Source organism: Protopterus annectens, chromosome 16.part0 (assembly GCF_019279795.1).
Source record: "Protopterus annectens isolate FY-2018-M chromosome 16.part0, PAN1.0, whole genome shotgun sequence".
In the NCBI taxonomy this organism is placed as follows: Eukaryota; Metazoa; Chordata; order Ceratodontiformes; family Protopteridae; genus Protopterus; species Protopterus annectens.
Window position 1 is genome coordinate 84974837 of NC_056750.1, and position 12060 is coordinate 84986896.

The 12060-nt window shown below is 36.8% G+C and overlaps 1 protein-coding gene across 1 annotated transcript in view; it reads left to right on the top strand.

Annotated features, from left to right (window-relative positions):
* Window positions 1–12060, top strand: part of LOC122791069 (leukotriene B4 receptor 1-like) — a 310369-nt gene that overhangs the window by 295427 nt on the left and 2882 nt on the right. The window lies entirely within an intron of this gene.

Sequence of the window (12060 nt, forward strand, 5' to 3'; positions counted from 1 at the left end):
CTCCCAGTGGGTGTGGCTTGAACCTTTAAAAAAATAAGTTATCACCTGACAGTTCTATCAAATACTCATTGACAGAGGTCTTATATCAATAAAATTGTGTTTGCCATCATGTATGCTTCAAGATAAAATATTCTGATAACTTGTATGTATCATGGTTTTGGAATTATTAATGCAAGTATGAACAAGCAATATTTGATCCCTAGAGGCACAGTAGGAGGTACCTGCAGAAATACCTGGAGGTGCATTCGGCTGTAATGAGATAATGTGGCGGATGATGCAGAGGGGTGTCCTGGCATTCCTTTAACTAGATGGCCATCTCTTGCTGACAGTCACTAATAACAGGCCTGTCATAGCTTCCTTCACAGTTAGAGACCATGAGGTCATCACAAACTTAGAGAAGCCTTCCTTGACTCTAACTCAGGGGATTCCTTTTACTGTGAAGAAGCTGGCTGTTAGTTTTAAATGCATATGGAGATGGTCAAGTAGGTTATAGTTTTGGTGCCCCAGGCATGGGCACAGATGAGGATCAAGGTTTGAACCATGTGGCTGTCGCCATGCCTTTTTCTAGTCTTCTGGTTTTAATTTCTACAGATTTTTTAGTGCCATATGCAATTCAAAGTAACAAAACTATGTATAACATATAGGGTGCAGTCATACTTGTCAACCTCTCAGCTCAAGAAATCTGAACAAAGCCAGAAATAATGGTGGACAAAGGCCCAAAAATAGGGACATATCTTAAATATTACTCCTATAAACTTAGGAATTTTCTAGAATTACAGGTTTTGAATTGTTATGTATTTTTTGAAGAATATGAAGTATGAAACTTTATTTACTATTATTTATTGACTTCAAAATGCAATAATTTGCCAAAAAAAATAAATGCTATGACTAACAGACCGAAAATATGAGGCAAACTTCTGGACATTCTGCAAAAATCTGGACTATTGAGAGGTAAGCAATCTCTTTCATCAGATGGATTGTGGTCAGCTCGTGGAATATTGGTTACAGTCCAATGAATCCCAGAGGACCCGTGTTAAAGCCCATTCCTAAGGTAGATCGAGTTGAGTTTGCTGAATTGTGATTAATGCTCTATGCGTCAAACACAAAGCACTCGATTAAACTGAATATAGTTGTGGCAGAGTATTGCTCGAGTCCTTTTCTGCCAAACATTTTAATGAAGTTGCTGGTGCCCATAAAAATAATTAAAATGATTAAAAATCTTAGAAGAATTACTCACTTCAACAGTATGAAAGTTGCAAGGTGCCTTTTCATTAAAAGTTACATAGTCCGTGTGTAAAGAATTTACACATCTAGATCACCCCATTTGAACAACTAGGAAAAATTAATGCTTGACATAAAAAAAAAAAAAAAAAGAAAAAAAAAAAGAAAATATGGCCCGTTTTTCACATGTAAAATATTGTTCAGTCAGGTTCATGACATGTTTCATTACTTGTGGTTTTGCCAAGTCATGAAACCCATTCCCTAAATGTACAAATTTACAATATAAGGTATTTCATATACCCAATGTATGTAAATTAACAACATACATAAATGTTATGAGGGGTTTTCATTTTTGTACATTTTTTTCTTGAACATGCAATTTCCTTGTTTTGTTATCTACAGAACACCAGGAGAAAATGCAATTGTGTTCTGCTTTAGTACTTCTTTATTCTATTGCATTTTATGCTTTTGACAGGAAAATTGCCTGGCCCGCTTACACTTTAGAAGAAGTGGTGGTTGTGGCGTGGCGTAACAGAAGCAATACAGTATTTCACAAAATTCAGCCAGCAGTATTGGTATGAAAAGAAAGTCATTTTAATGTGAATAATTGGTGGTTCATTGAACAGGTTTTCTGAGGAAGGAAAACGGTCATGAATAATATAGAGATTCAAAAATGTTTTTCAGACTGAAAGCTATTATTGTGCCTACAGCAAGTAGTAACAGTCCGTACGACAGGCTGGACATTATAACAGTGCCAGGCCATCAACGTAGGTTTGACACTTAGTTCACAAAGTTAATTGAGAAGCACACACTGAAGAACTCGAGAGAATATTAGACTGTCAAAAACCATTAGAAATTGGCTAAGTAGAGAAAAAATGTTGTGCCGAATACATCAAATGAAAAGTACATGATATGAAACAGATTCAAATTTTTCATAAGGTCACGTAACAGGATATATATTGAAATTGTGGAGACTGTAAGTGTGACCATGGGACTGAGATATGTTGGTTATGTACAGGGAGCAAAGCGAATCTGAGTACACCGAAAATACTGTGAGCTGTGAGGGAGGTGCACACCAAATAAAACATATCTTATCCGTTAGTGTCCGAATGCACAATGATAGTGGAGCTGTTAGTTGACGGTGACATATAAGAGAATCTCTCCTCCAAAGAAAAGAAATGAAGCCTTGAGAACAGATGTGCTTATCTATCAACAGAATGGTTATAGCTGTCATATTATTAAAGGAAGTATTACATCAGGGGAAGCCAGTTCTGTATAACTCATTGCAATCGGTTTTACTTTCTGAAACTGGATACTGTTTAATATATCTTTTCTTAAAATACATACTCAGTTTATGTTTTTGCTTGACCTTTTCACGCTTTTACTATCTCCAGTTTCTTGCAATGCAATTGTTCCTATTTTTTTTCAGTAACAGTTGCTTGGAGTTTTTCTATCTGACTCTACTCAATTATATGGACTCTGCCCTGCAGGGCTAAGCAGAATGTGAAACAGTATATAAATAAATAAATGTAGAATGCATTACATATCATATTTTCTGCTTCTCTTCTTCTGATCTCCAGTCTCCCAGAGATAGCAGTCTTACATTTCTCCCAATCTGTCTTTAGAGAAGCCATATTGGGGCCAAGAGGTGGCCACAAGGTTATATCTCTAGAGGTTTTGGGTGCTTTATGCCCCATGTCCCTTTCTTTTGGCAGCTGAACTTTACTTTACCAAAGCAAAGTCAGAAGAAATGTGTCTGTAGTGCATAGTTTTACACAATGCAGTTGAAAGTGGTGTGTCAAACTATGAACCACAGATGCAGTTCTTCAGACCGTACTTTGGCAGAGTAAGGTTCCAAACTTCTTGGCAAGCCATAGTGATTGTCAGTTGGCTTGTGACTGCTGCAACACCAGCTAGTCTCCGTTAGAGGGCAGTCAACCAACAAATTTAGCTTTCATCCTACCTGTAAGAAGTCATCAGTTTCTTAGTCTGCTATCCAAGACCTATTTTTAACACCTGGACTTGCTAACTGAAATGTTGCCATTGGGGGCGGGATATGGGCAGCAGCTTTCTTTCAAGCACAACCAGTTAATTTTTTGGAACTTCATTGGACAGTATTGATAAGGGAGCTATAAGCCATGTTTGTAATTTAAACTGGAGTCAGTAAAATGGCTTGAGTTGCAGCTAACATTTTCTATAATACTAAAATCCTGGCATACATTGATTATATTATATCAGCACTAAATTTACGTTTCTCTCTTGCAGTCTTGGAATATAGCATTTGAACAAAACACAAATATTCTGCACCTTTAGTGAAAACATACCTGTGACAGCCATGGCAACTGAAACTGATAACTGTAAAGAAAGGACAAAGAGGAAACACATAAATGATAAAATGGTAAAGCAGTGAACATGAATGTATATCAGACATGAGTCAGAGAACAAAGGCAAACATACAGGTGTATGTGTGTGTGTGTGTGTGTGTGTGTGTGTGTGTGTGTGTGTATATATATATATATATATATATATATATGATCTAGGATGTTTGATCAAAAGATCAAACATCCAAATCCATTTAGGGTGAGCATACTTACGCGAAAGTGCTTTTCACCAAAGTAGCACTTTCGCATAAGTATGCCTGTTGCCGAGGCCGTACTATGGTGCAGATAAGGGAAAATTCCTTTTTCCCCACTGTAGTGTGGTCTTGGAGGGAGAATATTAACGTAGGGGAGTGTGGGGGGTGCAGGGGCGAAGCCCCCTGCAGAAACATAAACATAGTGTTTTTTTTTTTTATTAACATGCTTTAACGAAAGCGCTTTTTCGATGAAAGCACTTTCGTTAAAGTGTGTTTGGTGGTTATGGATTCAGACGCTTGACCTTTTGATCAAATGTCCTAGATCTATATATATATATATATATATATATATATATATATATATATATATATATACACACACACACACACACAAAGAAATAGTAAAGGATAAAAGAAAAATGACAGCTAGTTAGTTTGATAATTGGAACAAAAGAAGTACAAAACTCACACACCAAAAGTGCGAACAGAGAGCCAAGCGCCTAGTTGTGAGTAGTAATGAACCACGAGGTACTGTATAACGTATAACTAGTTTATTTTAAAACAAGACACGTTTTCATCTCTCACAAAAGAGAAACTTCTTCAGAAATGAAAGTTTCACTGCAATAAAAGAGGTGGAAGAGATGAGTGGCCCCTCTTCGGACTGTCTTTCCACTAAATTGACCATAATAAAGAATGTTAATGGTGACTTTAACATTTATAACTTCTCATCTATCACCAGAGAACCAGTTTTGGTAGAGTTACTAGCTAAAGGTAACACCTTTGTACCTAGCAATAACATGAAAATCGCTAAAACATTGATTGATTTGAAATGCTTTGTCAGGAAGTTAAACTTGCCTTTCCTTCTAGGCAACAATAATCCATCCCATCCTCCATTTAAACTGCTCAGCACTTTTAACCCTCATCTACATCCTTTGCTACGAGTGTTTGAAAATGTTTGCAAACTTGATATTAGACATATCGTACACACCCGTAAGCATGTTAACCATTCTAGACTCTGTAATGTGAGCCTTGAACAAACTCTAGCATTGAAGTTGATCAGATCATCTATGGTAAGAAGTATTAAACCAGACAAGGGAGGGGGTTTAGTCATTTTGACTACAATAACAGGATGGAAATAGTACTGAACAACCCAGCTTACTCTAAGGTTTCACTTAATGAATACAATACAGCTCAGTCGAGGGTTAAAAGTTATTTTAGAGACTTATTCATTGGTGCTAAAATTGATTTAGACACCTTCAACTTTATTAATATTCCCTTTCCAAAGTTACCTATAATGTTTGGGATTCCGAAAATCCACAAGGACACTTTGAACCCACCAATGAGACCTCTTATAGATGGCAGGGCATCGTTAATGTATCCTTGTGCCAAAGTAGTTGATTTTATACTCCAAAAATATTTGAGAGAAATCCCACAAGTCTGCATGGACTCTTAGTCCTTTTTTGGAGAGTCTTAACAACTTATGAATCGACCATGACTGTAACTTTTTGACCATTGACGTGGTCGACTTATATACTTCCATTCCACACTTGGAAGCAGTTGAATGGGTTTCTTTAATGTTGAAAGAAAAGAATGCACCAATGAATTATATAGATCTGGCCTCTGAACTTATAGATATAATTTTGAAAAACAACTTTTTTACCTTTAATGGGCAGAATTTCTTACAGAAACATGGGGTAGCTATGGGCTACCCATGTGGGGCAAGCCTTGCTAACATCTTTGCAGCCTATTGGGAAAAACAATTTATTTTTGACAAACCGGACATTTCTAATTTGCTCGTGTATTACATGAGATTTTTGGATGACATTTTTATCATCTTTAGAGGTGATAGTGAGGCAGCAGATAGACTTATTAGTTACTTCAATTCTACGACTACCTTCCTCCAATTCACATATAAATTTGATACATTTAGCGTTGACTATCTGGATGTCAAAATATCCAAAGTTCTTGACAACAACAGGTTACATTCCACCATTTATAGGAAACCAACGTATTGTAATTCGTTTCTGCACTATTCTAGTGCACATCCCTTTAAACAGAAACGTTCCATCATAAAGGGTCAGTTGGTTAGAGCAGCTAGAATGTGCTCTACAGATACAGACTTTACAATGGAATGTAAATTATTGGAGAACATGTTTGTAAATAGGGGATACCCTATCCACTTAGTGCAAGAACTAACAATTGAGGTAACTAATAAATGTAAGTTAGGCCTGTTTAACCCCATTTAAAACTGCAGGACCACTACCAATGAGGTGACCACTATCCCAGTTGATATGAACAATGACTTTTACTCTATAAACAGTTTGACTGATGAGGTACACCTTTATAGGGATACTCCAATTGTTAATTGTAGTTCAACTAAGCACCAGTATAAGTCTTGTTTTATCACTACATTCAATAATGACAGCGAACAAATCAAACTGATTTTAAACAAAAACTGGTACCTTTTGTATAAAGATAGTCTACTGATGGCGAGAATTGGTTCCTACCCTATTATTATTTATAGGAGAGGTGCAAATTTAAAGAGTCTCCTTGAATGTAAAAAACCAAGAGTCCATAACAGAATATGTGGGTCCTTTCCTTGTGTAGCTTGTAGTATGTGCAGGCATATTAAAAACATAATTTTTTTTAAATAGCCGGTAGAAAGTATTATATTACTCACAAACTGGATTGTAACTCTAAGAGTATTATTTATCTGGCTTTGTGTAAAAACTGTAATTCTTTTTATGCAGGAAAAACCGACCGCAAATTCCGTGACAGAATCTATGAACATACGTATACGGTCTCTAAAAATAAGAATGACAATGCCTTAGCTAAGCATGTCAACACAAAACCTGGTCATTCTTTCCAATTTCTGGCCATTGACCAGTTAGCCTTTGACACTAGAGGGGGACCTACTTCTATTCTATTAGAATGCTGTGAACTTGAATGCCAGTTGTCATTAAATGCGTTCCATTTCCCTGGACTTAATGAAAATTGTGACATCACATGCTTGTTGAAACTAAGAAACTGTTTAAGACATTAAACTTTCATCCTTTAGCTTTGTTCATATAACACTTTAAGTTACTCATTTGGTGGTGAATGACAAGTCATTCACTAATCTTGAACTAATAATGCCATATCTCTAGTTCACTATTTCATCTTTTATTGCAGTGAAACTTTCCACTATTATTCGAGACTATAGTCATTAATTAATTTAGGTAACTAGCTGTATACAATGTTTTTTGTACATAGGAGCTGCTTCTGCTCATTTTGGTGTTCCCATGTCCTATTTACACTGTTTAATGTTATATTTTTAACATTTTGTTTTTAATATATACTTTTAACAGGTTTCTGCTTGATATTATTTTAAAGCTTGAGCTCTTCTCTATTAGCGAGACCAACTGATTGGTTTATATTAGTAACCATTCTTAAGAGGAACTTTTAAATAGTTCCAGGATTGTTTTGGTTTCATTTCTGAAGAAGTTTCTCTTTTGTGAGAGACGAAAACGTGTCTTGTTTTAAAATAAACTAGTTATACGTTATACAGTACCTCGTGGTTCATTACTACTCACAACTAGATGCTCGACTCTCTGTTCGCACTTTTGGTGTGTTAATTTGATAATTCTAAGGCTTTCCCAGAGGCCCATGCAATGATTTTGTAAACAAACTGATGTTGTTTTAAATGAGATCATGGAGGTTCCAGTTAAGGAGATTACATTTTGACAAAATGTCATATTATCTAGATCGCTTGTTTCCTTTATGCTTTTGTGACTCACCAAAGTCTCTTCTTCCCCCTGTGGAAGCAAAACCATTTTAAAGAAAATGTCAGTTTACTCAGTTTTGTGTATTCTACATAGCTGGTGAGGGATACAGGAAACAATAAATGTGTCCAGTCTTGAGTCATTCCCCAGAGAAGCTAGTGAAATTGGATGTCAGGCTTCCTGTGAAGTCAGAAAGCAGGACCATACTGAGTCAAGGACTGATCCAGTCAGAAAGCATGACCATACTGAGTCAAGGACTGATCCAGTCAGAAAGCATGACCATACTGAGTCAAGGACTGATCCAGTCAGAAAGCATGACCATACTGAGTCAAGGACTGATCCAGTCAGAAAGCATGACCATAATGAGTCAAGGACTGATCCAGCCCATTTTTTTTTCTTGAAAAGCAATGCCACACTTCAGCACATACACACTCATATACAACCTGCTTCAGTCTGCTGAGTCCATTTTTGAGTTCTAAGATTTGTACTATTTACTGCCAGTCCAGCTAAATATAATATGCACATCAAATGTTTGAAAACAGTTGCTGCTCCTTTATTAACATTGCTGTGAATAGGGGCTTAGGACCACAGTATAATGGCAGTAGATTGCAACAGGTGCAGTGACCAGACAATGTTAGATACACTTGGAAAGAATTCCAGCATTAACGGTTATGTGTCCAGCCTTTAAAATGCAACAGTCAGAGAAAAGACATAACAGTAAGAAAATGAAGGTATCTTTGGTATGACTTAGACTTTTATCACAGTACTATAAAAATCTGGTGTGTAAACAAGTAAACGATGAGACTTACTGAACAATACAGAGGTAACGGGGTCCAAAACAGGAAATGAGCACAGTATTACTATCGAATCAGCACCATTGCCCCCAGCGCTAAACAGCTTTCAGTAAGGGGCATGTGCCAGTGTGTGTGTGTGTGTGTGTGTGTGTGTGTGTGTGTGTGTGTGTGTGTGTGTGTGTGTATGTGTCTGTGTGTGTGTGTCTGTGTGTGTCTGTGTGTGTGTGTCCGTGTGCACGTCCTCATGTAAGCATGTGTGTGCATACATACATGCATGTGTGTGCATGTGCGTGCATGCATGTGTATAGATATCTATCTATATATAGATAGATAACTAGATAGCTACACACACACAGACACACACACACACACACACACACACACACACACAAGTATTAGTCCCATTTTGTTGCTATATACGTATCTTAGTCATACATTGCTTAAGACTATGATTATCTTTGTGTGTAAATCATATGCAGTTTAATATCATAAGGTATCTCACTAGACAATGTGAAGATATCACATTTCCTAATATTGGTCAGAAACTGTGGGGAATTAGCAATATTTGTAAGAAACCAAATATTCCCTAGACATATTAATCCATAGCCTGCTATAGGTAACTGTTTCTGTCCCCAGAGGATCATGAAAGATTTCTAAGTTCTGACTGAACTAAAAATCCGTTTTGGTGGTTGATTTCAATTATCCATCCATTAACTGGAGCACTCATACCACAGATGTCAGGCAGCTCATTGGCTTCTACACTTAGTAAATGTTTACTCCCGTGAACAAACACTTCACCAGATCATTGCGTTTCATAATCTGCTTGGCTTTTTCTAAAAGCACGTCTTCTTGCATCTCTGGTCAATCGCAAAAATTCAGTAACTGCCTGCTATACAGCACCTAAATGTACTACATTGAATATTTGTAAATTAAAGCACTTCAAAATGACAAACCTATCAAAACTGTATGATGAAGTCTCATAACTCAAAGATTTCCAGTCCCTGTGTAGCCTTGACTGTCGCTTATGCAATGAATTTTACTCGCATCTAACAAAAAGCATAACCCAAGTGATCCCAATCAAAACCAAATGTATTTGGGAACATAAAAATAAGCCAATTTGGTGGAATGCCAGCATTAATAAGCTCTACAGTAAAAGAAAAACACAACTAATAAAACCCATAAGAATTAAAATTTACCTGCATTGAACATTCTGTCAAAAACAGCAGAAAAATTGTGGACATCACTATAAGTAAGATCAAAGATGAAAACATATTGAAATTAGCATCTGAAGTCAATGGTAAGTGTAAGTCATTCTTTAGTTATATGAACAAACTAAGAAATAGCAACCATCAGTGTTTTGAATGGATTCATGTTGATCCATTGAAGGAGTGGTTTTGACGAATGCAAATAAATTGAAATCAGTTTACAGAAACTGCACCCACCATATGGAAGGACCCACCCGACCCCCTGGAATTATATTTACCAACTCCAAGTTGCACAACATTGGAGAAAAAGGCAATCTCCACTTTCATCGAAGGCAGTTTCAGCGAACTGGCTTTGGTCACTTTGTGTTTGCTGAAATCGTCTTCAGCAGATTAACACGCCCCCATTCTGAACCTATCCAAAATGACATCAGCTGCTCAGATCCAGCAGAGATATAAAATACACCAGCAGACAACTTTAATGCAGACTTTACTCCCAGAACAACTATCTTAATTTAACAAATTCCAGAATCTCTAATACAGTACTTCATAATATCATAAAAGAACATGTACTAAAGGCACTCTCTGACTAAAAATACTGCTTCCATGATTCCTGACAATTTACCTGGATCCCTTGGCTCTAAAGTGAACATATGAATAGGAAAGGATTTAAATAGCCATTTTACTATGTATGTTTTATCTGAAGAAGTTTTGTATAAACAAAACAAAAGTGCTTATCATTTTAAAGTCTACTATTAAAGTTCTTCTTTATATTAATAACCTGCAATCTAATTTTTTTCGGCTGGGTATTGCTCCTTGGTCTGTGTGCCATGTCCTCTTGTGTCTGCTGAACCCCTGTTTAAACTGTTTAACCTGAACTTAAATAGGATTTGTCCCTGAAGGTAGGAAGGCTGTATCATGGACTCTGGAAACTATATATCCATTAGCATGACTAGTGTGATGTACAAATCTATGGAATGCACCATATCTGACTTCATAAACTATGGATTTGAAATCGATATCAGTGTAGACCTACTCACTTTGGCTTTGTCAAAGGCATTTTCTCTTTACTCAGTTTAGTTAGCTTCTTCAAGACGGTCATGCAGGCTTTGCCCAGTGGTCATTCTTTTCAGGCAGGTTACTTGGATTTGACCAAGGCATCCAATACTATACTCCATGCTGGATTTATTAATAAGCTAAGAGCTTAGAAGTAGATCCATTTGTGAGCTGAAAATTCAACCTGTGAAAAGACAGAACCCATACAGTTAGGCTGGCAGATCCCTTCTCAGAAAGTATGAACTTAACTAGTGGTGTGTCTCAGGGTTTAGTAGCGGGAGGTCTTTGTTTTGACATGTATGTCTTTAATCTCTGGAGCAGGAATTAGGACCTTTTGATTAACTAAGTCTGTAGATGAGTGCAAACTTTGTATTATTGTCAAATATACTTCTCACACCCATTCATTGCAGCAGGAAATAATCCCTGTAAGCAAGAGGTGCACTAACAAGGGACTAAATTAAATGTAAAAAAGTGTAGTAGCGTCACACTTGGTAAACAACTGTATCCTTCAATGTACAGTGTAGCCAATAACCACTCCAAACTGATAATGTTGTCAGGGGCCCTGGAACCTGGGTTAACAATGTCCTGTGATATGAGTGCCATATAGCAACAGTAGTCCAAAAATCCTTCTGTTTAGCAGAACTCTCATCTAAATGCATGTCAACCCATCAAAGAGAAGTTATCCTTCTAGCATTCCATACATTAAGGACTCAACCTGACTGCATTTCCTACACCTTAATTCATCAAATGGGATCAGAAACATTCAAACTAAGAATGTGAATCTCTGTCGACAAATAAATCAGATGTTGGAAGTACAAATTTATTATTCATTGCTTCTCCCATTTCCTGAGTAATTTCCCATTAAATGTAAAATGACATGATACTCTTACTACCTTTAAAGCAAACCTCGATGATTGGATGGGTGCCCAGATATGCACCCTTAGCCTGGATGCAGGACGTACTGTATGTGGATAGATATTGTCAAGGTGATTATTGTCCATGGACTGACTTTGCCATGTAAATTCTATGAATTCTTGTATCATATTTAGAAGATGCAAGAAGCCAAGCAGATTGTGTAATGTAATGCCATATTAGAGACGACAAGAGACTTGAGCCAGCGCAAAATGACCAGCAATCTCTATAATAAAAGCCACCAAGACGGTAAAAATGGAGGTCCTCTTACCTTCTGATAGCCAGAGTTTAGCAGATGAAAGAAACATTTTAAACCAAATGTAATATGTAATGTAGCCAATGAAAGAACATGGGTCTCATCCTTAAATCCGCACAACTATACCACAAGTAGCCACTTTGATCCTTCACCTCAGCAGATGACTAACATAAAATACTAACTATCAGATGCATTTGTCTCTCCAGCTTAACATTGTAGGTATACATCCTGAACACTATCAATGTAACTAGATGGCAATAAAGTTTGAGCTTTTCTAAAAATT